Source organism: Cavia porcellus, unplaced genomic scaffold (assembly GCF_034190915.1).
Source record: "Cavia porcellus strain 051 isolate PalLab524CR breed Dunkin Hartley unplaced genomic scaffold, mCavPor4.1 scaffold_24, whole genome shotgun sequence".
Classification (NCBI taxonomy): Eukaryota; Metazoa; Chordata; class Mammalia; order Rodentia; family Caviidae; genus Cavia; species Cavia porcellus.
This window is the reverse complement of record NW_026947507.1, coordinates 23,610,404-23,637,502: the sequence shown is the minus strand read 5'-3', so window position 1 is coordinate 23,637,502 and position 27,099 is coordinate 23,610,404. Positions and strand designations below refer to the sequence as shown.

General features: G+C 31.7%; 1 protein-coding gene and 1 long non-coding RNA gene across 7 annotated transcripts in view; one reads left to right on the top strand and one right to left on the bottom strand.

The window, feature by feature from the left end:
* The window catches only part of LOC134472682 (uncharacterized), a 58,869-nt gene extending 49,350 nt beyond the window's left edge, over positions 1-9,519 (bottom strand). The window contains exon 1 of one of the 3 annotated variants that reach the window (XR_010042611.1): positions 9,400-9,519. This is a non-coding gene — a long non-coding RNA (uncharacterized LOC134472682). The remainder of the gene's footprint in view (positions 1-9,399) is intronic. The other 2 variants (XR_010042610.1, XR_010042612.1) reach the window with 2 other exon arrangements.
* The window catches only part of Galntl6 (polypeptide N-acetylgalactosaminyltransferase like 6), a 993,708-nt gene that overhangs the window by 147,569 nt on the left and 819,040 nt on the right, over positions 1-27,099 (top strand). The gene's annotated exons all lie outside the window — the stretch shown is intronic.

The following is a 27,099-nucleotide window of genomic DNA, read 5'->3' as shown; positions in this document are numbered from 1 at the left end:
AATATATTATTGTTTATCATTTAATGTTGCAGTTTATTTGGCATATGCAAAATTCTATAAACTAGAAGCAATTTCTAAATCCATAAATTGTTATCTAATATGCAACTCTAAAACAGTAGATTCATTTCCAGAGACTTAAACCTAGAAAGGACAATTTTGTTTTCCCTTGATCTGTCATTCTTTGTACTGGTGTGATATTTTATGCATCATTATTTTTAAACCAAACTTTTGTCCTACGTCAGATCTAAGTTATGTCAATATGCTCAATCTACTATCATTATTCTCAGTTTCTTAGTATTTTCAGTTGCTTACTGTACTTTCTTAGTAAAATTATGATTAAAATAAGCCTGTGCATTTAAAAATGATAAAGATGTTAAGATACATTGTGACTATTAGTTATTTTAATAATTTTATTTTAAAATACTGCAAGATAGTATTACTCTGTGTAATAGATACCTGGATATATTTCTCTGAAATGATTACTAGTGTGAGTTATGAAACTAGCTGGGTTTAGAAACTTGTTTCTGGCTAGGCAGAAGTATGATAAGCAATGTCCTTTGCTGTTACTAAATAATTCCAGTTTTTTTGTTGTCCAGGTATTGAGTAAAGAAAGGGCAGAAGGCAGCTTTATTTAGAGATTTTTCTCGCTTATCTACGAGTAGGTGAAATTTTGAATGGATCACCTCTAATTCTTTTAAGATCATCCTTTAGAAAGCATATTTGAATACATATGCAAGTAGCTGTCAGACAGTTTATAGCTCTGGAGAGTGAAATGTGTTTTGTTGACCTGGTTTAAACTCCCTGAAGAGGACAAGAACCCCAGCCAGATTGGATTAGGACCCACAACTACAGGACCCATCTTAACTCACCTCTTTAAACAGGTTGGTCTTCAAATATAGTCACTCATCTCAGGTAATAGGGGTTAAGACTTCAGTATATGACTATTTGACATAATTCAGATGATAACCATCAGAAGTAAAAGTATATTTTTCTATTTTGCTGTTTTTAATGAAATATTATTTAAATAATGAATTATTTAGAATATCAAAACATGTAACCAAAATGGTGGTACCTCGTAAGGTACTTTCAGCCACAAGTTGGAAAAACAAATACATAAATAAATGACTTATGGATGCAAAAGCACATTCAGGTTCATGAAACTGGAGGGTCAATATTTAGGGTGGCTCAAGAAAGGTAATCTAATAACCCTGCTTCTGAGTGATTCTGTTCACTGTATCTACCAATGCATCTAGGTTATTTCACAGAGCTAGTTCCTTGGAAAGCTTAACTAACACAATCCAAAGAAAAATATATTTTACTTCTCAAAATTTTACTAACGCATAAGGAAATTTGTTTTAGAAGCCCTGCCTATTTATTTCGCTTGTTGGATAAGTCATATTTCCACTCACCAAGCTTCTTCCATGTTCATTAATAAGCTTAGTTATATTCTTACGTTATAAACTGGAAAAAAGAAATGAGATATTGAGATTAACTTTAAGGTTTAATACTAGGTCATCTCTCAAATTTGTAGTTGAGAAGTGGGGGAGATTTTCAGGAATAAAACCAGAAAAACCTTTATAAAAGTCTTATGAGAAAATGTGACTTTTAATTTAAAGTACAGAATGTTAAATAAAGAATAGATTGCACTCAGAGAATAGTAAACAGTTTTCTGCAAATGTGTGCTATTTTGGGAGAGGTTGGAGAAACTGGCATTGAAAGGCTAATATTTGTTTTGCCTCTGCATTAGATTATGGTCCAGTGACTATAATTTCTTTAAGTTGCAAGAAAATAGTTGGCTTAGTATTGGCTCCCTGGACAAAGAGTGTTTGTCATTTGAGTATATTAACTGAAAGAAGTGGTAGTTTAATTTCATTTGCAGGGTCTTGAAAATATCTGAAACCTTCATTTCTCTGCTACCATTATAAATCAAGAAGGATTGACTCTCATTTTTCTGACATTTATATTAACTTTGTTTTCACTTTATAGGCTCTTACGTGTTTGAGAAAGCACAACATGTTCTGAGACCACTGAAAACTTATTTATGAATGAGGTTTTATATGTCTTTCATTGTGGTAAAATTTTATTATTTTACAAATCACTTTGTAGTTTGAAGCAAAGAGTTGAAGCTCTTAATTTTGTGTTCCAGTAGGTCTCCAATTGTGCTATATCCTAACACTGATATCTTCAATATTTCATACATGTGTTTTCTAAATAATATAAACAATACAACAATATAAAATACGATGAGAAAGAACAAACTGCCTTTTGGGAAACTGTTTAAATCATGGAAATCTTATTCTTATAGTAACATCAGTAGGGAAGGTATAACACCTAGTATTTAGGGAAATGAATGTTTATAACTCCAGAAAGAAACCATCATACAGTATGCAGTGATTTAACACAAACTGTCAGAGTCTTCCATATATTCACTGGAAATCAATAGATTAGAAAAATATTTTCTTTACATTCTTAAACATTATATAAACTAATAAGTTCAGATTTAAAAATTAAATCTAAGAAAGTCTGAAATATGGACAAAGAACTGAATCATGCTGTTTATGTATTAACTAAATTTGCTCCAATGATGTTTAAAAATTATAGGTAACAATAATATAGAGTCCATCCTGTGTGAATTCTCAGAGGACTACAAATGCTCCTCAGAATCAATTACCACAGCAAGGAGTGACCATCTGAGGTGTTTATCACTTTCTACTCCTTATAATTTCCGAGTTAGCTGTGCCATTGGTTCTCTGATCTAATGCCTCCCTGAGCACTGCTGTCTCTGAAACCCTGAAACATCAACTTTGCTGAACCAAGTTCGGAAGCTGCCTACTGTAAACAAACTGAAGTAGGTGGTTCTCTGTGGTTGTGAGGTAGGCTATGTTAGAGTTTATAATCCCCACAAATACCTAGTGGCTTGCTTCTGAGCAAATCCCATTCCAGCTAAAACCTAGAACTAGTGACACAAGTCTGTTGTACTTGTGGAAGTTAGGGTTTTTCTAAAAAGCAAATTTTGTACCCTTTTGTATTCCTGTCAGTATATTATTCCACATTCTGATCTTTAGTGGATAAAGTAGTAGTAGCTATTGCTGCTGTAATAGTACAGTTATAATTGTCATCATTACAATATTTTAATATTGTAGGGAACCTACATAGTTAAAAGGAATTGAGAAATTTGAAATCTTTCAAAAATAGAGGTGTTTGATATTAAGAAAAAGAACACATTATTCAATGTATAGCCAAAGAAGATGCCTTCCATGTAAAGCCTATACAAAAATAATTTAAGCAGCAGTACAATATTGAGAAATTTTGAGTAGATTATGAAGAAAGATAGTGTAATGCAGGGGTGTAAATATTATCATTATAACCTACTGACTGGCTGTGTCTTCTGCGTGCCTCTTTCTCGCATGATTAGACAGGATTTTTTTCATGATTAATTAAATGGAGATGAATTCAGAATAGAAAGGTTGAAGAAGTAAGAGGATAAAAGGTCAGTTCTTACATCATTTAAAACCCTTGTAAAGTAATTCATGCTTTCCAAATTTATGAACTGATTGCTGTGATCCTTTCCTTAACGGGTACTTTCACAGGCTCATGAGAAAAAGAGGCTGGTAGTTTGTGTTAACTGCCTAAACTTTCAGATTTTAGTGAATCAGTTCTACACAGGTACTGCATGAGTATCCCAACTTCTCTCTAGAAGTGCTTCACATGAGTAAAAGCATCAGATTTTACACCATCTTGGTTCATTTCTGGGTCACAGCAACTGTACTTGCCTTCTTTGCTCAGCCAAGGCACTTGTTCCCAAACAGGAACTACATCCACTTTCATTCCCATTAGCAGAATCCTAGAAGCTTGAAGATTATCTTATTTTTAGATCTTCCAAATGTATTTAAACTCTGTCACTGCATTTCCCTAACCAAAAGTGAAGCATTTTAAACTCTCAAAATGTTCAAATGAAGCCCCTGTATAAGGTTAATGGTTAGGAAAAACATACGAGAAAAAATGTCTCTGTCTCTGTCTCTCTGCCCCCACTCAGTATATTCTACTATAAGGAACTGTCTAAAGAAAGCCTTAGCCGAAACATCTTGCCAACTTCAATAGTAGATGTTCCTATACTTTCAAAGGGATAGGGGCTTTAGGAGGACTGTGAATCAAATGGTTATGTTATCCCAAAATTCATGTTGCAATGTAATGCTTACTGTGATTAGAGGTAGGATTTTGAAAGTTGATCATGTCTTGAAAATGGAGCTCTCATGAATACAGGTAGGGCCCTTAGTTTTAAAAATCCCCATAGAGTTCTCTCATACCCTCTGATGCATAAGGACACTGGAGAAGGACAATTATTTGTGAACTGAAAAGTAGATACAGAAGTCGATACAGAAACTAACAATATCTGGGTCTTGAGCTTTACAGGTTCCAGAACTGTAAACTCTCTATTTTTATGTCAACAAATCTGTAATATTTTGTTATAGCAGCCAAATAAGTCAATTAATATTTTGGAATACTGCCTCTGAGTTCTACTGAGTATCTATTACCTAATAGAGTCTCATTCAAATTTCAGTTTTAATACATTTGATGTAAAGTCTGTTTTGAATCAATTTAAAAACTGTGATAGTTCTTTCTCAATGTATTAGACAAAGTTTCATTGAGCCTGAGTGAGTCAACAAAGGCATGCTTCTCCAACACAATCCCTAAAGGGATACTATATCTTGGTGGGCGTCACATCTAAGCTGGACTACAGATCTCCAAGCAGAGAATCTAGGAAATAAAGAATGGATGGTTCTCCAGTGGCAGATTTACTTCAAGATAATGAATTTTGTCTCCTGGATTTACATTGCAAATTAGACACTTGGGGGAATTAAAAAAGGGTCTTTTGACACTAAAATTAACAAAATGGATGGTGTCTGACTGTCTGCATTGTTTTGACTTGTCCATCCTTTCCTCCAGCAAGGCAAAATGATAGAAAAGGCCTGGAGAAGGGCATTACAGCTTTTCTCCCCAACGTTTCCAAGTGTTTCTTCATTGCTATTCTACAATGGTCTTTTGGATGACTAGGAGCTTTCAACTTGTTATTAGGATCTATATATCATTTATTTAAATAAGATATATGCAACTTTGTAGTTGTCTATATTTGAAAATTTTCATGACTAATATTTACATTTGAAGTTATTAACATAACTGAATCAGATTATAGTAAAAAAATCTAGCAAAATCCTTGAACAAATTAGGAATAATAAAATACTCTCAATCATTTGTGAAAACAAAAACTTCTAATGTTCACTGGAAAAAGCTCAAATGCCCGTCAACCAAAGAATGAATACAAAAGATGTGTTCTTTTTATATAATGAAGTATTACTCAGTCATAAAGAAGGATAAATTGGTGACTTCTAGGTGAATGGATGGAACTCAAGACCATTTCATAAGTGAAATAAATCAGATTCACATGTGTAACATGGTATTGTCTCCAATCATGAGTAAATAAGACACAAAATGTACAATAGATATTGTGAAATGGGAGAAAACTGTACAAAAGGAAATGGAAACTGAGTTGAAGGAAAGGAGAGAAGCAGGAAGGGAAAAATCAAAATACATATATATGGAGAAAACACACACACACACACACACACATATATATATATATATATATATATATATATATATATACACATGCATATAAAATATTTATGAAATATGCATTTTATATATGCATGTTATATATATCCATAGATACACATAGTTAAGATACTTATCCTACTAATTTCTCTTAGTTCACTGAAAAGAAAGATTTATATTAATGTTTGGACAATTAAATGCCTGTATCTTGTTCTCTGAGTAACTAATTTTAAGATAAAAATATGCAGTGCATTAACTATTGTTATTCTATTATCTTGTTATAAATTTTTTTCTCTTTAGAAAAAAAAATTTAAATTTGTTACTAAAGCATTATTGAACTAGCCTTTTTTACATTGAGAATCATTTTTGAATTAATTTTTTTCTGTCAAAACAGAATTTAGCACATCCTTATTTACAAATGAAAATTTAAAAATTGTAACAGTTTGTATCCCTTAATAACTTATTTTTAGATAATTCATTTTTGATGACTAGTTTATACTCATAACCATATTTTTTCTCATAGTATTATATTACCAAAAGATGGTGCCTACTTTAATAATATACCTGTTCTGAGTATACTTTATTTCAAAACTGAAATTAATCATGTCAGGAATGTTGTCATGGGAGCACCTAACCAGATATCAATAAAATTTGCCAAGAAAGAGGTGAGATGATCACTCTTTAATTGGGGCTCATATAGAAACTGGAATTTGGTACAGCAATGCTTTACAGGAGGCTGCTGCAGATGACCAAATCAGAGAAAATCGCTTGATGAGAATTAGTAAAGAAGAAAGGGATATTATGTAGGAGGGGAAATGGACCTTTGTCTACAAATTACTCAATGTATCATAGGATAGTTTTGCCATCCACAAATTGTACATTTTCTTTTTTGTTTGTTTGTTTATTTTTTTGGTTGAGACACAAGGTCTCATTATGTAATCCTGGCTGGCCTCAAACTCTTGAGCGCTGGGATTACAGTCCTTTGCCACTATGCTCAGATGTAAGTTTCATTTAATATTTAGGATAGAGCTCTTTCTTTAAGAAATATTTGTTGAGACACCGGGTTTTGTTATGTAATCTGGGCTGGCCTCAAACTCTTGAGTGCTGTGGTTACAGGTGTGTGAATTTATGCCCAGTTTATATTTTAGTTAATATTTAGGATAAAGTTGTTTCCTTAGGAAATATTTTACAAAATATTTTTTTCTTAAAAAAACATTTCAGTGAATACTGTTAAGTACAGATATAAAAATAGAAACATGATAAAAAGAGAGCAACCATAGTATAATACTAAATAAACTGGATATAATTTACTAAAAGATAATGCAAACACACAGTTATAATTCATCCCCTCACACGTAATTAATTATGCTACATACAAATACACACATTACACACAGGTATATATCAAGAGTATTTTTAAAACCCTACAACTAGGAATATGGTCTAAAGTAGTGAAAAATCCACCAGATGTAGGCTTTTCAAGATATAGAATTTATAATAAAGTAAATAATCATATACAGAAATGTATAAATCATAACCCTACATAGAAAATTAGTGCAACTCTTAGCTTATATCATAACTAAAGAAGAGGTGATGTTCTAGTGTATAATTCTCTCATAATTTTTTCTCTGAAATATTTGATTTGCTTTCACAAATCCTGTTATCATTCAAATATCAGATTTTAACTTTTAGTGCTGAGGAAATACAGTGTTTTCTAAGGCAGTTGCTTAAAAGACGCAGGAGCGTTCTGTAATCAATTGAATTCAATGACAGCATATCCACTGGTTTTGCTCTCTCTCTTCCACTTTCTTTAATTCATGTATTATGAGATCTTCTCCCAAAGACTTTGTACTGGACTGCACATTTGATGTAAAATCTAGATAAGGAATGTTTTCCCTATATGGAAATGTCTGTTCCTTCAAAGTGCTTTGTGCAGCAGTGACTTCTACAATCAAAATTTGACTCAAAAATCTGATGTAAAACTAAAATCTTTTGGGGGAAAATCTTACACATACTATCATAGTAGCTTTGTGGACAACTTCATCCAAGCAAATAAAATTTTAAGATTTTCTAGCTTCTGAAATCTTAATTGCTGGATGTTAAAAATAATTTATATTTATTTTTAGACCCTGAGTTATCAAGCAAATGTTTAAATTATGATCAGCATTTCCTGGTGTAGAAAGCAAAAAAGTGGATGATATATGCTATTTAAATATCCAGAAAAAGTTATAAACTTCAAAACTTGTATTTAAAATGCATAATAAAATTTGATTTTCTGGAGAAACCATCTATGCACAAAAATTTATAAAGGAAAATATTTCATTTTCCAATGATAGAAGATAAAAAATTGCCACTGTGGCTATTTTTATTTCCTTTAATACATTCGTATTCCATGTCTGTTACCCTGAAGATAAGAACAGCCATACAGAGAGCCTGAGAACATGTAATTAACTCATTGATATAAACTATTGCAGTTTGCATTACAGTATTTGCATAATATTCATGCAGGTTATAATTTTTGTTGCTAACAAGAGTAATATATTTCATGTGTTCATAAAATTTGTCATATTAGTTATTAAACGCTCTATGAGATTCAAGAAAGTCATAAAGTATAACTGACACATGAAAATATATTTTTACATCTCTTTGTCAGTCAGGACCAAGGGAACTGAGTAATATATATTATAAAAGCTTCCAGTAGGGATAACAATTAAAAGAGAATAGAGTAGAAACAATGTAAATTCCATGTACGAAACCAAGTGATAGCAGCAATTAGCACACATTGCAACTCAATCATTCAAAACATTAAAGGGAAATTAATGAACAACCTCATTAAAAGTCATTGAATGCCCTTAGTTGTTCTGTTTAAAGAAAATTATCATTTTATTTCCCAGTTTAGAATTTAGACTAATTATTCAATTAAAATTTCAATGAAACATAGACCTTATAAAACCTCTATTCTAGGCATTTAATTGTAGACTATTAAATATTCTTAATGAACACAAAATCCATCTGTCATACTTTTGATCATTTTAGGATATCTCTCCACTTACACTCTGAAGTTAAATTAATCTCCTCTTTTACAGGAGGATCAGACATAGCCGCTTTTTTTTAATAAAATAAGGTCAACTTTTAACACTGGGTTTTTTTCCATAAGACTCTTTTCAAATACTACAGCTTTGGACTGTTGCCATTTTTCATGCTAGAACTAAGACTTCTTTATTCTTCTGTATCTAGATATTTTTATTTGTTCTTGGCTAGGTGAACTTGAAATTAACCTCTTTAAAACAGAATCATGTGTTGTGATGAATTGTTAGTTACTTATATGGAAAACATCAAAGCATATTTTCATTTGCTAATTGAAATAAATATTATCTATGTGTTGCTTCTCATGAATTTTGCGCTATTGTCTACACATACATCCACACAGATTAAGAATAATTTAAATTTTCCAGTGGTATCCAAACCATTGGAAATGCAATTTAAAACACAAGTAAATTTCATGAGGACATTTAAACCAGTGTCATTTTTCAGGCTAATTGCTGCTTTAAAGTTGCCAGAATCTTATTTTACTAAACATTTTACCCCAAATTATGATTCACTATCAGTTTAATAAAAGTAAACCTAATAATAGAAATTAAAACTTTTAGCTTTTAAAAAATTTCATAAACTAGCTGTATAAATAATATTCCTTTTTTTTTTCTTTTTTCTATTAGTATATGTTTATGATATATAATGAATGCATCATTCATGGAGAATTGGTACATAAAAACAGTACTTACTGACCTTTTTTTTTTCCTTCCTTTTCTCTCATCCTTCCATTCTCACCCAGACTGCAGATCCCTTTGTCATGTCCACAAAGTGTATTGGTTCTGCATGTGACTGGACTGCAACGCCTGTGAACTAAACTTAGCCTGTCTAATCACATGTGTAAAATAGTAAACCTGCAGATAATGTCTTTGTTTATAGAGGCAGATATTCTCATGCATGGTCTCCAATTCTCTAGCCATATTAGATCTTTAATAATTAGTTGGATTTTCCCCACCAACTTTTATGTACTGATTGATTTTTAAACTCAGTGGATTATTTTTGACTTGTCCCAACTAAGCATCTTTTTCCTTTTTTAAAAAAAAAGTTAGTTATTTATTCCAAAAAAAATTTCAAACTATATAGATAAACTTTTACAATCCAGATCGAAAGGGGGGGGTGCTTTTTGTTTCAAACTACTGAGAGCAAACTTTATAATACTATACTTGTTCCTAGAGTGCTTCCCTTATGGCACAGGAGAATCCTTTTCTGTTCCTTCCCTTTGTCATTTCTTGTTTCTTAGTCTCCAGACACCTAGCTTTCTAATGTATCTCTCTACCAGTCTTGAATGCTTTCCAGTTCAGGCTTCAACCCCCAGTGTTGCAAATCCAGCTCTTAAAAGGTAGTGATGTCTATGTCTGCATGGTCATAGAAGAGTGAGGCATGTATTCTTAAAAATTACATCAAATTTAATAGCAACTGGTAAGAATCTGCCAAAAAGAAGAAAGAAAGGGTGACAAACAAGGAAGGAGAGAGGGGGAGGTAAGTAAATCACGGACATGTTTAAAATTTTAGACAAAGTTAACTGAGTTTATGGAACACAGATTGATTCATAAATGGTCAGTATTCAGAATATATGTAGGGTCAGAGAGCTGTGCCCAACAGCATAAGCATGGAGTTTATGTAGGCTATTCAAGGAAGAAAAGTACAGAAGTTACCTGATTGACTCCAACAAGGTGTCTGCCTTGTTTTTTTTAATTTTTATTCAGCTGCCCATGATTGGCTGAAACTCAACCAGTCATTATAAAAAATATGCTACGTTATGTATTTCTTTATCTTGTATTAATTTTGGTGACAATTTGTTACCAAAGAATTCAACAGTATGGAGACATGTTCAGGCAGATAATCTCTTGCTTATTTAACATACATGTCTTTGTATGATTCTAAAAATTTTATTGACATTTTTCAGTATATGCTTAAGTGCTGCCACTTCCTGCTGCTTTTCATCAGTTATTTTATATGATAGAGAACAAGGCTGATCAAATAAGTAGTTATTTTTTTCTTCAAATCTAAGTAATATCAGGCATCACCTATGGGGAGAATTTTTTAAAAAAAAGGCAAATATACGATAATTAGTAAATTTTTTTCAATAAGAAAAAGACACAGAAATTTAAGACATAAATATTTTCAAATTTCATAGTGTTTCGTTATATCACAGCTGTAATTTTAATAATCCTGAGGATATATGTATATATATATATATATATATATATATATATATACCAATTCATATGTGTATGAATTCCAAATAAATTGTAACAGAACACTTGTGGTATGCTTGCTTTTTTTCCCGCTTTTGTTAAAATAATTATTGATTTCTTTTGCTTTACCATGATTTATTTCAAGCTCTGTGGTTCATGTTCTCAGTCTTGATGACTTTTTGACACCTATCATCTGGAGCTCAGATAGCCAGTTAAATAAATATACTATTGACTCTGCTAATTCACAGTTAGGGACCTCCTAAAACTTGGGAAACTGTATAAGCTAAAGCGAATATTACTTAAATACATAGCCAAAGCAATGCATATGCCTGGAATTGTTAAACACTAGAACTATGGGTGAATAAATTTCTGTTTTGGAAACCATACACAGCAATCACCACTTAGGGAGATAATAAAGTTTTGTTTTTGTTATGTTGCATTATGTTGTACTGTGTTATGCTGTGTTTTTAGGAAACTCTGAGGAACAAATCAATTCTGATTCTTTCACATCCTCCTTAGTATTTTATTAACTAGAAAGATAGAATTTACTAAATGGTATTTTTATTGCTCCCTTTGCTCAGGAAGACAGCAGTGGGATCTTTAGCTTCTTTATTACAAAACCAGTCAGGTATTTTATACAGTAATAAAGGCAGAAGCTGCCATATGAGACAACTAAAGGTAAAGGATAAGTACTATGACTATAAAGTTAGTTCTACTTTCTAAGCAATGTGTTCGTTAGAACTGGATTTCATCCTAACTTCAAATGATGCTGGGGCCATAAATAACTATAGACAAAGTACTTTAAACTGAATAGCAAAACAAAACAAAACACAAAAAATCCAGGTTGTCTAGTAGCTCTGAATATCTCGCCTGTTAATGCATAGCACAGAATAACAAAGAACAGAAGAAAATCCAAGGGGCAATGTTTGCTTATTTCAAGAGTACCTACAATTATTTTTTTTAACTCATCCAATCCTGTTATATTTCTTATTCACATATACAAAAAGGGCTAGCAGAATACATTTGCTTTAACTCATGGCTTTATTGTCTGTGAAAATAGGCTGACTTGTAGCAAAATTTCTAAACTATCACAAAATTAAAAGCCAATGTTTCTTTCAAGAAAACCATTCGAATCACTTAGCTGCTCTGTCTGTGAATATACACTTACTAACAACTACTATCCATATGAGAACATAATATAAATAAATGGAAATATTATCAAATCTGTTTTAATTACCTTTCTCACTACTCAGACAAAATACTCAACACCCATATTTAAAGGAAGAAATTTTATTTAGTTCACAGTTTGTAGATATTTTAGTTCATAAATGGCTAGCTCTAAAACAAGTTAGCACCGAGGAGACAAAGTTCATAGTAGGCATAAGAGAGCAAAATAGCAAAGCAGTTCAGAAGCAGCAGACAACAAGTGATAAACAGCAACCCTCTTTCTGTCTTTTATAACTTATCTAGGCTGCCCACCTTTAGGATAGGCAGCACTCACCCTCCAGATGGGCAGCCTTAATCATAGCACTGAACTATGATTCAATCTCCACATCACATATTTGGTACCAGTAGCACACATCCTAGATCGTCACCTCAAAAAGATCATCTTATGAGCACATGACGCTGGGGAGCATCAACGTTCAAGTCATAACACTATCGTATATGTCAGTATAACTGAAAAGATGCTTGTGTATGTGAAATGGTGCTTTAGAAAAATCAAACAATATTTTACAGTAGCTGTTAGCATAGAACAAACTTACCAATATAAGTTCACTGGTGCTTTGACAAGGATTATGAATAAGTGATTTTTCAGATAGTAAATAATATTTCAACTGGTCCTTGTAAGATGGATGTTATAAGTCATCAACTAAATTATGAAAACTTTGATCAACACAAAAATTGTAACCTAGGGCTGGGGATTTAACTAAGTGGCATAAACACCTGCCTGGCAAATGCAAGGTTGTGAGTATGATCCTCAGTACAAAAAAAAAAGAAAGAAAGAAAGAAAGAAAGAAAGAAAGAAAGAAAGAAAGAAAGAAAGAAAGGAAGGAAGAAAGAAAGAAAGAGAAAGGAAGGAAGAAAGAGAAAGGGAGGAAGAGAAAGAAAGGGAGGAAGGAAGGAAGGAAGGAAGGAAGGAAGGAAGGAAGGAAGGAAGAAAGGAAGGAAGGAAGAATTGTAACCTAAAGCCCAGATGTTCTAAGAATTCAAATATTTGTTAAATTAAAGCCACAATAAGATTTCAATCTGTATATGTTATACTATTACTGCCATCAGTCTACAGATAAGAAACGAAAGGCTTAAAAGATCTCTCTCACTTTCGCAAGGTTACTTGTGCCAGAAATGAGTTGTCAAGATCTGAAGTCACAACTTTCTAATTTCAAAAGAAAAAGCTAAGAATTACTCTGTAGACTGAAATTTGTGAAGGAAAAAAAAAATAGTTGGTTCCAGGTTTTGGAAATCTTTAAACATTAAATTGAAAGGATTTAGGTTTAAGAATGGATAACTATAGAATTTGGAAGAAAGTATAAATGTATCCTGAAAACATATCTTATTTGTTTAAATATATTCTACTTTTTTCAAGGGAAAAAATATCTGTAGATGGAATATCTTATTTCTTATATTAATCTTGAAAATAAGCATAAGATGGATGAAATATAAAAGAGACTGTGACATTATCCTGTGATAATATAAGGGCAGTCCTCTTCTTCAAATCATTTGATTACTGTAATCTGGACCATGTGATGTTATAATTTCTCACATTTTCTCCCCTAAAATCAATATTTACAAAATCAATAATAAGAGTCGGTAAATTCCTGCAACCTGTAGTTGCACACATTAATAGTATATTCCTAGAATTTAGGACATAAGTCATTTGAAGGGCTAAAATAAAATCTGAAATGTAAGAATACTGTTCTAAAATATAAGACAAAAATTAGATCCGATAGGACAGAGAATCAAATACATTTATGTTGGGCTTTAAGGAACAAATGAATTTTCTATAGTGTAAATGAGTCAAATAACGTATGTTCATTTAATCATCAAGTAAGGACACATGCTATGAAAAAGTTGGAGATTTTTATTGATTAACATGTCATGTCAGGTGGTAGTAAAGATTTAAAAAGCATCATCACAACTATTATTTTCATCAAGTTACAGAAACTGTACAACTCCCAAACTCCTAAACTGCCAAACTAACACTACTTGGAACTGTGAAACAGGCTTCTTGTGCTGTTTCTTTGGCGTGGGGAGGTACAGACTTCTGTCCTGTCATTGCATCACCTCTCAGATTGTATCACTGGTTCTCTACTCTCCGTAATTACTAATTACTATTGTCAGTTAATCAAACTATTGCTACTTGAATGTAATATTATTTACTCCCCCCTTCTCTACTGCCACTTCTGACAGCATTAGGAGTCAATTCCTTCCATTAATTAACAATTTTGTTTATGGACTTGATGTTTCTCTACAGTAGCTTTGTTCATACCTTGCATTACATAATGACCTTGCCCTCTTCATTTCCAGAAAATATTACCCCTCACTCATCAGTCTATCCATTGCAATGCTACATCCTCTCTTCTCCCAACATGATTACCTGGCAATCACATGTGTCACCAGAACATGTTCTGACACCTGCAATCCACACAACTTCAGTAGTGCCATCCTTTTGATTATTTATTCTCTTTGAAATCTGCTGCCTGGTACACATCTACATACTTCCTACTGTTGTATTTCATCTTTACTCACTGTAAAGTTCATAATTCATCCTAGCATCATGTGTGCATAAACTGTCCTGGGAGGTTCCTCAAAGGAAAGATGGCGAACGACCTACCCCTGTGGCGTGCCACAGGGTAGGTTGTGGGTCCACTGACTTCAGTCACAGAAAAAGAATTTTCAAGATTCATCAGACAGGGGCATACAAAGGTTTATTAAACCACATTTTAAAAATTAAATGAAGTCAAGAATGTGTATTCCTGCCATCTGTCAGTTTACACAGCTAGCAGGCTATGTTAGAAAGCAAGTTATTTACATAAGTTTGAAGCTAATATGCTGCCTGCTCAAAGGATAATTTACAGCTAAAAAGCATGAGCTCTGTCTTATGGTGTTTTTAAAATCCTTAGAAACCTTGGGAAAGTATACTCTGTGGAAGGAGAAAGGACTTTAAACCATATCCTGAAGCTGCAGTTATTTTTAAAATACCATTCTAAGAGTGCAATTTTCCTTGTCCCTTTTTATATATCTTTATTTTTTTTTCTATCTTGAAGGGAAAGTATTTTTAAGGAAATGGCAATGTGCTTATTACTGTAATAATTTTTTATTTAAACATCATATTTTCTGATCATATCTCATATGCAATATATATAGTATATAATATCTATAATATAATGTATGAGGCTGCTAGCTATTATGTTTGTTTTAAGGTAGTGTAAGAAAATGCATTGTGATATACAGTTCATAACTATCTGTACTTATATTTATCTTTTCTGTAATTTCCATGAAATCATCACAAATAAAAAAGAATATTAAACTATTTTTCATAAATTGTATAACTTCAGTATTAATTAAATCAGAAAGGACTAATAAAATGAGACCTACAACCCATAATTTTAAATGACATTTAGGTTTCTTAGAAATATAAAATAGTACATTAATTAACTTTCTTTTTTAAATTTTCCATGCTTTATATTTTAGATAATACATTCACTTATTTAATGTATTGATCTTTTCTTTACTATGACTTAGACACTTTTTTAAAAAAAATTCTTCTCTAGCAGTCTTCTATTTTGGTTTAGGCAAAATAAGTTTCATGCATGTGCTTTACATGTTGGTGATGCATCTCATATATGGCAAATATGTGTTTTAAAGATGGATTTGCTATTTGTAGCATTCTTTGTATTGCTATAATCCATAGCCCTCCCTCTCTCTTTTAGAGAATACAAATCCATACCATTTATACATTATGTACACAATATTCTGAATGTATACACAATACTCGTCTTAAAACTCCCAGTGGTTCCAAATGGTTTAAAGATCACATCTCTGAGAATGACAAGCAGAATTCCAAAACAGTTGCCATCCTAAGAAGTTCTTCGTTGGTAGTATTTGTTCCTAAAAGTACAAGTTAGTTTGGGCTAAAATTGTGCCCTAATATTCCATCATGATGCCTGTATTCATGACATGCTATTTCATTCTGCTTAGATAGTGACTTTAGTTGCTGTAGTAATTGCAAAACCATGCATAAATTCTTTATTTTAGTGCACAATTAATTTTGCTTTCTTCTTTCTCTCTGCTTCCATTTGAACTTTATCACACTTCAATGTAGCAGCAGACTGCAATCATACAGTGGTACCTTGGTTCATTGCGCACTTCTGAGGAAGATGACTGCATTTGTGTTCCTGTGTGAATAGGGACACAGTCTTGTTCATCATCAGATATGGATTCCTCCACCTAAAGCAACATTTTGTCAAAAGCTCCTGTTCTTAAACTGAATGTTTTACAAAAAGAAGCATTCCTGAACTGAGGCATTCTGTACTCAAAAGTAGGCTATAGTACCAAAGTAAACAAGAGTTCAGACAAGAGATTTTGTGATGAACGGCATGGAAGTCTTTTCTTCTTTATTCATTTCTTTCTGGCTTTCTATCTTTCTTCCTTTGTCTTTCTTTCCTGTCTAGATTAACAGGAATTAGTTTGGATGAAATATTCTTTTATTTCCTTTTGAGTACCTTTTAGATTTCTCCTTAGTAAAATCTAGAAACAAAATTTTCCTGCTCAAAACAAATCTTTCCTACAAACATGATTTATAAATTGTTTTAAGAACAAAGGCATTGAGTAAGTTGATCCTTAATGCCCAACAGCATGCTTTTGATTAAGGCATCTGACAGTACAGACTTCATTTAGGGAGGTCAAATTTCTAACATTTACAGATAATGTTAGTAAAGGAAATAATGTCCTCAAATAAGGACACTAAATAATACCTGCCTCTTTCCCTCAATCATGAAAAGCTTTTCAAGAACATTCCCAGTTGAACTGGATGTCAAGTACTTAAGAGTGAAAATTCTGTTCATTTCTTTTCATTAAAATGGGTTGTCATAAAACAACAAGTATGGCACCTCTCATAAAAGCAGGTCATGTTTTATGAATATTTAACTTCCTTTGAACTTTTCAGAGGGAAATTGTGACCTTGAAAACTTTTACTAGCTGTACAACATTGTAACACAAAGGCCACTGCCTCTGTCATTAATCATGGTAGATGACTACCTGGAGCTATTGTTGGCTTTTCAAAGGGAAATATTAAAAGATAGAGAAATGTGAAAATATTTAGTATAGACTACTTTTATTATAAAAAGCATAGCAATTTTGAGACCTAAATGATACATGAGATTTTTAAAAAATAAAAACTTATCTTCAACATGCAGTTTGACATTTTTTATTTCAAGCTTATATCAGCTTGAAATCAATACTGAAGTCTTAATAATAATAATGAATTCTTAATTATAACTCAACTGCTAAATATTGGTTTAGCATATTATTATCTTTTTACTGGGCTATAAAATCATAATTTATGCTGAATCAGTGCACAACTGTCCAGATGAGTGGGTAGGCCTTGTATGTCATGTTCATTAAATCTAGAAAGGAAAAGATGCCTCTTGTATTTCCAGAAAAGCATTCAAAATTCTGAGGAGGAAGTCAGTACAATAAAGAAAGTAAAATATTTAGCCAAGTATTAATTAAATCTTTTTTTTTTCTGGAGCAGAATATTGACATAGATCTATCATCCATGCTAAGATCAACATTGTCAGAGTCAAACAACATGAATGAGAATGCCATTAGATTGGCAACTTAATTTCATGCTCCTTAGAAAAAGCATATATTTAAAATTATGTGGAATCATGCAATGTTTTTCAGCCTTTTAAAATATACATTGTAAAATAATCAAGTCATTTTATCACTCAGTTACAGAATCTCATAGGCAAGCTACCTCTTTATAGGCAATATTTTACAATTAAGCTTCTCATATTATGATTTTAAATTTAAGGATTTTGGAAATTTTTAAGATTGTCTCTAGTTATATCTTCAAAAGATCAGATACTCTATATGATTTCCATTGCAAAAGTTAACCCTTTCTGTTTTACTCTGATGCCATCACAAGTGTCTACACTGTTGTCCTAATACCTCTTGCGCAGTATAGTGGACTGAGATAGTTTCCAATATAGAGAGACTATGGGTTCAAATGATCTATAACTCTTCTGTCACATGTATAGCCAGAAGCCACATATAGCTAAAGAGTTGGAACATGACTTATTCAACAGAGAAACTGAATTTTAATTTAAATTAAACTCCAATTTAATGTTTGAAAATACAGTACCATTTTATGATCATAATAGGACTGTTTCACTTTATCATGCTAGATATTACTGTTTCACTACAATACAGGTGTGTTTCTTGTTATTTCTAGTACATACATATACACTTATCTATTTGATAGCTATGAGTTGTCTTACTTTGAAAGATATTTTATATATTATATAATATCACAATGCATTTATTGGAAATTTCTATTTGAGGTTATTTCTATTCAAGGTTATTATTGCCTATAAATCATGATTACTAAGTAAAGTTATTACTAAAATCATAATATTTAAATTTTCTTTTTAATGTTTTTTAAAGTTTCTTTTCTTTTTTTATTGGTACTAGAGATCAAACTCATGACTGCATGCTTGCAAGGCAGGCGCTTATGCCACTGAGCTAAATCCCCAGCCCTAAAGTTTGTTTTCTTAGATGCAATCAATGATCACGGTAATCTTCAATGTGTTGAAGTAAGAAATGGAAATAATATTGATTGTCCTGACTTCCAAATAGAATTGTAGTTTATCTCTGTCAAGTCCTTGGTGTTTATTTCTGTAATATCACTATTTCAGGAACCCTTGTCTAATTAGCTCTAGCATTGAACTCTAATGACTGTGACACCATAGATAGAAATAAAATTCAGAAATTCAGCATTTAACAAGTCTAGAAAGAGAGACAAATCTTACACAATTATGATTGACATAATGATTAGTTGTCTGGCTTCCAGTATAGTGCCTGACAATGATGACTTTTTGTAGATATGATATTTTCTAAATGATCCTCCAGAAACTCAGTTCTACAGATAATTATTCATGAACTATTTTACATATAGAAATACTGACAACTAATAGCTCTTATTATGTGTATGTTTGTAGACTGTTTGTAAGTCACTTCTTCTGTGTTCATTTTTGCCACAATAACCTTTGACCTATGTACAAATATTTATATTCCATTCAAAAACTAACTATGATATATGATAGACTTTCCAAAATCACTAAGCCTATGTGAGATACAACGTAGCTTTAAACCAAACTGCCTCTGATTCTCTGTTTGGTACCTGATCTTTCAACCACATTACTTTGAAAATCAAATGATGTGAGTCATATTACATATTAAGATAAATTTTAAAAATGTAAATATTCTACAGTAATGTTCCAATTAGATTTAGGAAATGTATAATATTTCTGACTTAAAAACACATATAATCCTTTTTTCTTAAAATTAGTGCCATCCTTGCCAAAGAATCAAATGGAATCTCAGCCTATGAAGACTTCCCGTATCTTTATTAGCTGGAGTTAAAAGAATATTGTAATAGTAAATGTTACGTTAAAAAAGATGAGGAAGAAAAATGCATATGTAACTTAATGTGCTTTAACTTCATTACGCTTGGAATAAAGTTTACTGCAGAATATGTAAAATAAACTGCAGCAGTCTCAAACTTTCTGATGAGCACCAGCGGAGAATTACTTTGATAAAATGATGTTTCGGAGACTTTTTGAATGTCTCAGATTTACTTATCTCATTCCAAATCCAAGCTGAATGATAGCAAGAGCAGGAATCATGCCAGACTGTCAGGGAAATACCCTGCTGTCCTCTGTGGCGGATCATTCACATGGTCTAAGCTGTGTATCTCAATGGAAAATTAGAATGTCACCTGAAGTGGGGGTCACATGTAGTTCCCCGTGTTTTGAAGTTTGATAAACACTAAACAATAATGAAGTGAGTTATATTTACTCTCTTTCCTCCAAGGACAATCATGCCTTTGAACAAAATTCCAATCTTCAAAATTGAGTGTGGCAAAAAATTAGAAAGTTCAAATGGAATAAAATATGCAAAGGTTTTAGGTTAAATATAAAATGCACGTTCTATAAAATGTTTACATTTGATAGTCTCACAGAGAGACAAAGCATGTGCAGAATATAACATTTTAACTATACTCTGCTAAAATTAATGAAGGCCTTTGTGACTGCCTTGTGACTAGAAGAAGAAATCTAACACTTTGAGTTATATGAGGTTATTTTTACTGAGTGGCTTGGGAGTATTAAAGAATCTTTTTCTCTGTAAGAGCATGTGTCTTCCTTTAATACTTCATACCTATCTGGAGATCACTGCCTTTCAGTAGGCAGCCAAGTTCTCTGGCATTCAAGTCCTCCGCCTCAGCATGAAGATGAATCTCATTTCCTTGAAATACTCTCCTACTGTATTTCAAGGAAATGAGATTCTGTTCAAGCAAGTTGAAATCTTAATTCCAGTTCTTTTCAGAGTAATAATTTATATATAAAGTACCACAGATGGATGTTTATATTGGATATAATAACTTGAAGACTTATTTTATCTGAAAATGGAATTAGAGCTTCTTAATGCCAGAATACAGAGATAAATCATTTGAGGTTGTCCCCCAATCTTTTTGGGCTAGAGAAACACTATTTTTTATCAAACAGACATTTAAGTCAGCATTACTCTTTACTCGAATGCAATCATCCACACAATATTTTCACTGTTATAAAAGGCAATAAACGAGGAAAACATAATAGGTGAGTATAAAACACCTTATTTCTGCCAATTTACTAATATAGAAGAAAGCTCCTGAGTAGTTTGGTTAACACAGTTTGTACATATTTGCATAAAGAGAAACAATTTGAGGAAAGCTGTTTGGTCACTGGAATTTAAAATTAAAACACAAACTTCTCATTTAAAAATTTAAGGAGACATACAGGTGCCGCAGTTGACAATGTATCAAAGGACATAAGGCTTTAAGTGTTATAGGTTATGCCCAGATTCTTACTGCAGGGAAAATAAAGTAGCAGGAACAATTGAATTTCACTAAATAGTGCTAGAACTTCAATCTAGAAATTGATCTCTTTTAATAATGCTAAAACTTCGGGCTGGGGATTTAGCTCAGGGACATAAGCGCCTGCCTTGCAAGCAGGCAGTCGTGAGTTTGATCCCTGGTATGGACAAAAATTAAAAAAAAACAAACAAAAAAAATAAAAATAATGCTAAAACTTCAACCTAGAAATTAATTTCTTAGTTTTTATGGGAATATTAACTATAAAATGAGGTAGTATTAATTAAATAGTTAATCATTATCTATGCTTTTGTATATTAAATTTGTTATGCATAAACATATTCCAAAGGAGAATTTTTTAAATTAATTTATAATGTCACTCATTATTAAAATCTTTCTTAGATATTCTGCATATACAAGCATGAAGCTTCCTTTTGTTCATAGTATATTACAGTATTAACATAGGCATTGTGGCTTTATCCTCTAATCATAAACTTCAGATATACGACATTACAATTTTAATAGAAACAAGAAATAGTTTTAAATTTAATCTGCATGATATCAATGGGGGAAGACAATGTCTCCTTGCAAAATTTTAAATATTTAACTCAGGCTTTAATCACTAATCATTTCCATTTTCTTTAGATTTGGGTCATCATTTAATTTTATTTTTAGAAGCTGATTAGAAAGATCAAAAAATTAGAAACATTTTGTTTAATTGTAGCAAGTCAAAACTGTACATTACCTTAAATAGTACTGTTCAATAAATGTTAACTCTCATTATTCCCATAAGAGAACCATTTTAGTGTTTAGAGTAACATGTTTTTTTTTACAGTTTGCTTTAATCACCTTTTACTGTCCAATCTGTACATTTACTTACTGTCATTTTCTAATGACTTTTCTTATATCATTTGACACTGAAGTCACAAACAAGTATCATCCATCCACAGACACTCATTCATATACACACACAGAATGAATTAAGGGACAGACAGAATCAGACAACCTTACATTTTAAGAAAAACTGTGTTTTCAGTAATAACATCTGTTATGTGTATCCTTTAAGACTACATTTCACAAAATTCTGGTGTTTTACAAAGATAGCAAGACTATTTATTTCTTTATTTATTTATTTATTTATTTATTTATTGTCCTAGGGTAGAAGGGACAGTTATACATTGGGAAATTTTCTGTATACATAAGAGGAGATTATGCTTCAGAGATTCTGTGCCTCATTTACCATGCAGTCACAAGTACATAAAATCTCTAATCCCACATCCGATGCAGTGACCCACCATGTAAGTTAGGAGAATTGAAGGAGCCATTATTTCTAGATATCTTGTCTTCAGATACTCTAGATGTGCAAATTGTGGACTATGACTTCTATATACCAATTGAATAAGAATTGTTTTGAAATTTTAAAAGTAGTTAAAAATTCAAATCATAATATGAAAAAAACAAGAAGTAAAATGTAAATGTCCATAAACAAACGTTAAAGGAAAACAGCCACATTTCATCATACATGTCTTGCTGTGACTGCTTTCTGGATACAGTGGCAGTGTTTAGTACTTGTGACAGAAAATCTATCATCTGATTTACTGCAAAAAAACATTTACTGACCTTTTAGATACGCTGAAAGAAAATCTTCCAGAAACTAAAAATTTATTAGCCTAATAAGATGTTTAGCGACTTCCAAATTGTTTTCTACGTACATCTTAAGAACCCTTTCACTTTACTACAACAAGATTGGACATTCCAACTCTATGAATAATTATAAACACACTAGGTTGCCAGCTGAACAACCCACAATATTTTTTAATTTTTTATACTGCTGCTAAAATCACCATTTGCAATGAGCTGTCAAGACATCATGAAAATGTTTTACTATCCTAATAAACTACTTTTTAAAGAAAAATTTCTTAACCATATTGATTGGCTTATATATGTATTACAGTTAGTATAGCACATTATATAAGGTCACTTCGATGAATTTCTCCAAGACCAATCTTCTCTGTGCCTAAGAGTTGATAGGGCATACAATGTGACTTCTAGCCAACTGTTTTATCTGGCCTGTGAAGTTCCTTGAGGAATCTGCCATCATTGTCATGTAATTATGAATGATTTATTATAGGTAATTGGGCAGCAAAATAAATTAGAATTTAGGGAAAGATCTAGGAGCCCATATTTCTTTAAGAAATATTACATGAGTTTAATGAGGAAATAAATAGAACTACGCAATATAAAACTGTAAATAAGTGTATCCAGCATTTAGATTCACTGTAGATATACAAAATTTCCTTTAGAATTAAGACTCAGTGATCTGATTTGTACACTTGGACATCTTCTGTTTGCTAAAGATTTATAATCATGTTTGTGTATTATTTTCATTTAAAGAAATGTGTATATTTATGTGTTTATATTAAAATATTCAGAATGTCATGAGCTTATTCATCAAGTCCTATGGAAGATGACAGAGATACAAGACTTACAGATTATGTGTAGAACTAAGTTGCTAGTGTCCCAGGTATCTTTTGGTACAAGAATGATCAAGAATATGTTCACTATATTAAAAGGAAAGTTTTTTGGATAATGATAAATTTAAAGATATGTAAAAAATTTTGGTACAGAGAAGTTAATATATGTCTGTATCATTGCCATATGTACAGTTCTTGAACTCATATTAAAGAGCTTGATTGTATAATTAATATGTGCATATATATATAATTGCTCTTCAAGATAAATTTCCGTTTTAACTTAAAAATTACTGAACTCTTTAAATATGGTGTGTGTGCAGTTCTGACTTCTTTAGAATGAGTTACAATGTGTTTCTTTTCTTTGATATTTTGAAATAATGTAAACTAAGATAAAAGATTGCTATGTTCAAAATAACTCAATGTAAATTTTTTTGTTAAAGGAAAGTAAGTTTTCAAGTATAATAATATGCAAGTCTATAATATTACTGAGTTTGAAGAAAAATGTAGCTATGAAAAGACTTCCTAGGGCTAGACTATGAAATAAACACATTGTAATTTCATAGTAAGTTTGAACTTGTCAATTCAGTAATATAAAATAAAAATTGGCAATAGATGTTTTACCTTACTATCATTGTGGTCTGTTTCTAATAGAATAGGAGAAAAAATCCCATTGGACTCTATTAATTGTTTATAGCACCAGTAAAACAATGTACTTTGTTTAAAGCATAGATGCAAAAATAATTCATCTAAACACTTTTTGGACCTCCTAACATAAAGGAAAAAAAATGAGGATATAATCCAATGTTGATACTATCAAAGCAAAGTAATACAGTTGATTGAAAATACAGTTGAGCATTCCCAGCAGATGAAGGTGTGAATTTCCTCATACATCATCTTAATGGCAACATTTTCTACAAAGCGACATAGAGCACTCCTTTCATATTTCATGAGTTCTATTTGCCTAACTGCAAAATACCAAATGTGCTAGTGAACAGTGCTTTAATATTCATGGGTTTTTGAGATGGCTTAGACAGTTGTCAACTAGAAAAATTATTTCGTCAGAAAAGTATCTGATTTATGATTTTGGCACACATGTAAAATCATGTAGTCATTCACATACGTATTTCATTTAAAATGTATTCTTTACATAGTTGTCTTTCATGAAAATTATATATTTATAAAATATATAACTTAGAGACTTTTAAATATTAGTTCAATGTAATGGTATTTCAGGAAATTTTCATAACTACAAAGATTTAACAATTGAGCTGTTTTTTAAAAATAATGAAAAATATACTCAAGTAAACATCCTGAAAGTTCCTAACAGCAAAATCATCATAGCATAAATCACATGTATAAGAAAAATTTAGATGTGTTTCTTCTTATGTAATACAAAAATACATTAAGTAGTTCAGTTTAGGAGTACAGTTTACAGTATTTTGTCTTTAGCTCCAAAGGTTTAGACTTTGGGTCTTAGGTCTTTCATAAATATTTTTCACACACAAAATAAAATAAAATTTAAAATCATTGGACAAATAGAGTTCATTCATATTGATTTAAAAAGGTTTGTGAACTTTTAATACAATGTCAGGTATTAATAGTAAACTATATTCAAATATATTTAATATTTAAATATAATAATTTATTTAAAAAATATTTAAAGAAAGGCAAAACAAAACAGAAAATGGGTAGAAATAGTACATACTTTCAAAGGAAAAAATAAACAACAATAAATCACTAGTTGATGTTTACATATTATCCTCTTACAGATAATTGTTCAAGATTCAGAAGTGGAGCATATAAATGGGAATTCAAACAGGGAGACTGTAAATAGTTCTGTTCAACTATCTAATAAAAACTTAGTAATATAGTTATCGATCCTATATACTTAAACATACACACATTTATCCATATCTTCATTTATGGTGAGATTAAACAAGCCAAAGCAGACTAAAATCTCTCTTAACAAAGGATAATAATATTGCTAATAAATTTCATGTCATGACACTCTGAAATCAGCTTTGGGTATTGTAGTGCCTTTTTTTCCTTCAAAGTATTTGTTCATTTCATTATGTGTCATAAGATCAGTTCTCATCAACTGTTTATAGGTTTTATGCAAGCATGAGTCTTATCATGTATTTCTATCCTTTCTATGTTAGAGAGAGAAACAGAACAAACCAGGACAGAACAAAACATATTGCTATAGAATCATAAAACCAAAAATACATATAAAACTACTGTACAAGGAGTTCCACCATGGTTACTGTGTTGTCTCTTGTTATCATCAATAGAATTTACTATATTGTCAGATAAAGTATAATTGAATATATTAGTACATAACAGTGTTAATAGAAATACAACTTTGTAGATAGTATAGAACCACAGAAACAGGCACTAATCAAACCAGAATGGAAATCATAGTGAATCATTGTCTTTTTCAGTATAGTTGTCTATACTCTCTGACTTGATACTATCAACCTTAACAGTTTGAATAAAATCTGTCAATAACAACAATCAAACAAATAAGATTTAACTAAGATCAGTCATGGTATAACAGTATAAGTTGTTCAGGGATCCAGATTAAGTTAATAGGAAATTAAAGATGATTACTGTGCTATATCCTGATATTTTTTTGGAACAGCTCTCTGTGCCCTCAGATCTAGTGCTTGTATACAAACTGGGATGGAATAAGTTCTATCTAAGCAGAGTGGTGCCAGTGGTATGGATTTTAATTCCTAATACACTATTAGAAATAACTTCTGCTGTCTTTTTTAAGACTATTCCTCCCCTTTCACTGGATTTACTGCATCTTTACTGCATTTTGGGGTCACCCCAACACCCTTGGTTTTATATTGGGGGGACAACCTGCTATTTACCTAAGTGTTTCCAAACTTTTTTCATTCCTGGATTTGATCTCTAGTTGTATTTCTTTACCTATTAAAGCCTGTCTTTCCAACCTATCCATAAATACTGGTCCAGTTGCCCCCTATTACTTTCTGATTCTCTATCACTTAGAGTTCTGTTTTCTCATATTTGATTTTAGGTCCATATACCCTTCTTCAGGTTAATTATATTTCCTATAAAGAGCATCGGGTGGACCCTGCCTCTTGATCGACTCTGCCTGCAATTCTCTCTTTTTCCTTAATTTAGTGTATCTAGGCCATCTATATTAGAGATTATAACCAACCTTCTCTGCCTCATTTCTGTTGTGCTCTTTTTCCGTCATTAGTTGTCTATCTTCTTTATTTTGCTTTTTGCTCCATTCATTGGAGCCTCTCTGACACTGTTCCTGAAATCCTGGTGCTTTTCTCTCTCTCTTTAGAATGTCCTGTTGTATTCTCTGTACAGTTGGATTGGTGGTTGCAAATTCCCCCAGTTCCTCTTTATCTTGGAAGTATCTTGTTTCTCCATTAATTTCTAGGGACAATTTTTCAGGGTACATCAATCTGGGCTGGAGGTTATTTTCTTTCAGGGCGTGGAATACTTCGCTCCACAGTCTTCTCGATTTGATATTTTGTGCTGAAATTCTGCCATAATTCTGATGGGCTTTCCCTTGTAAGTAATCTTTTTCTTGTCTCTGACAGCTTTT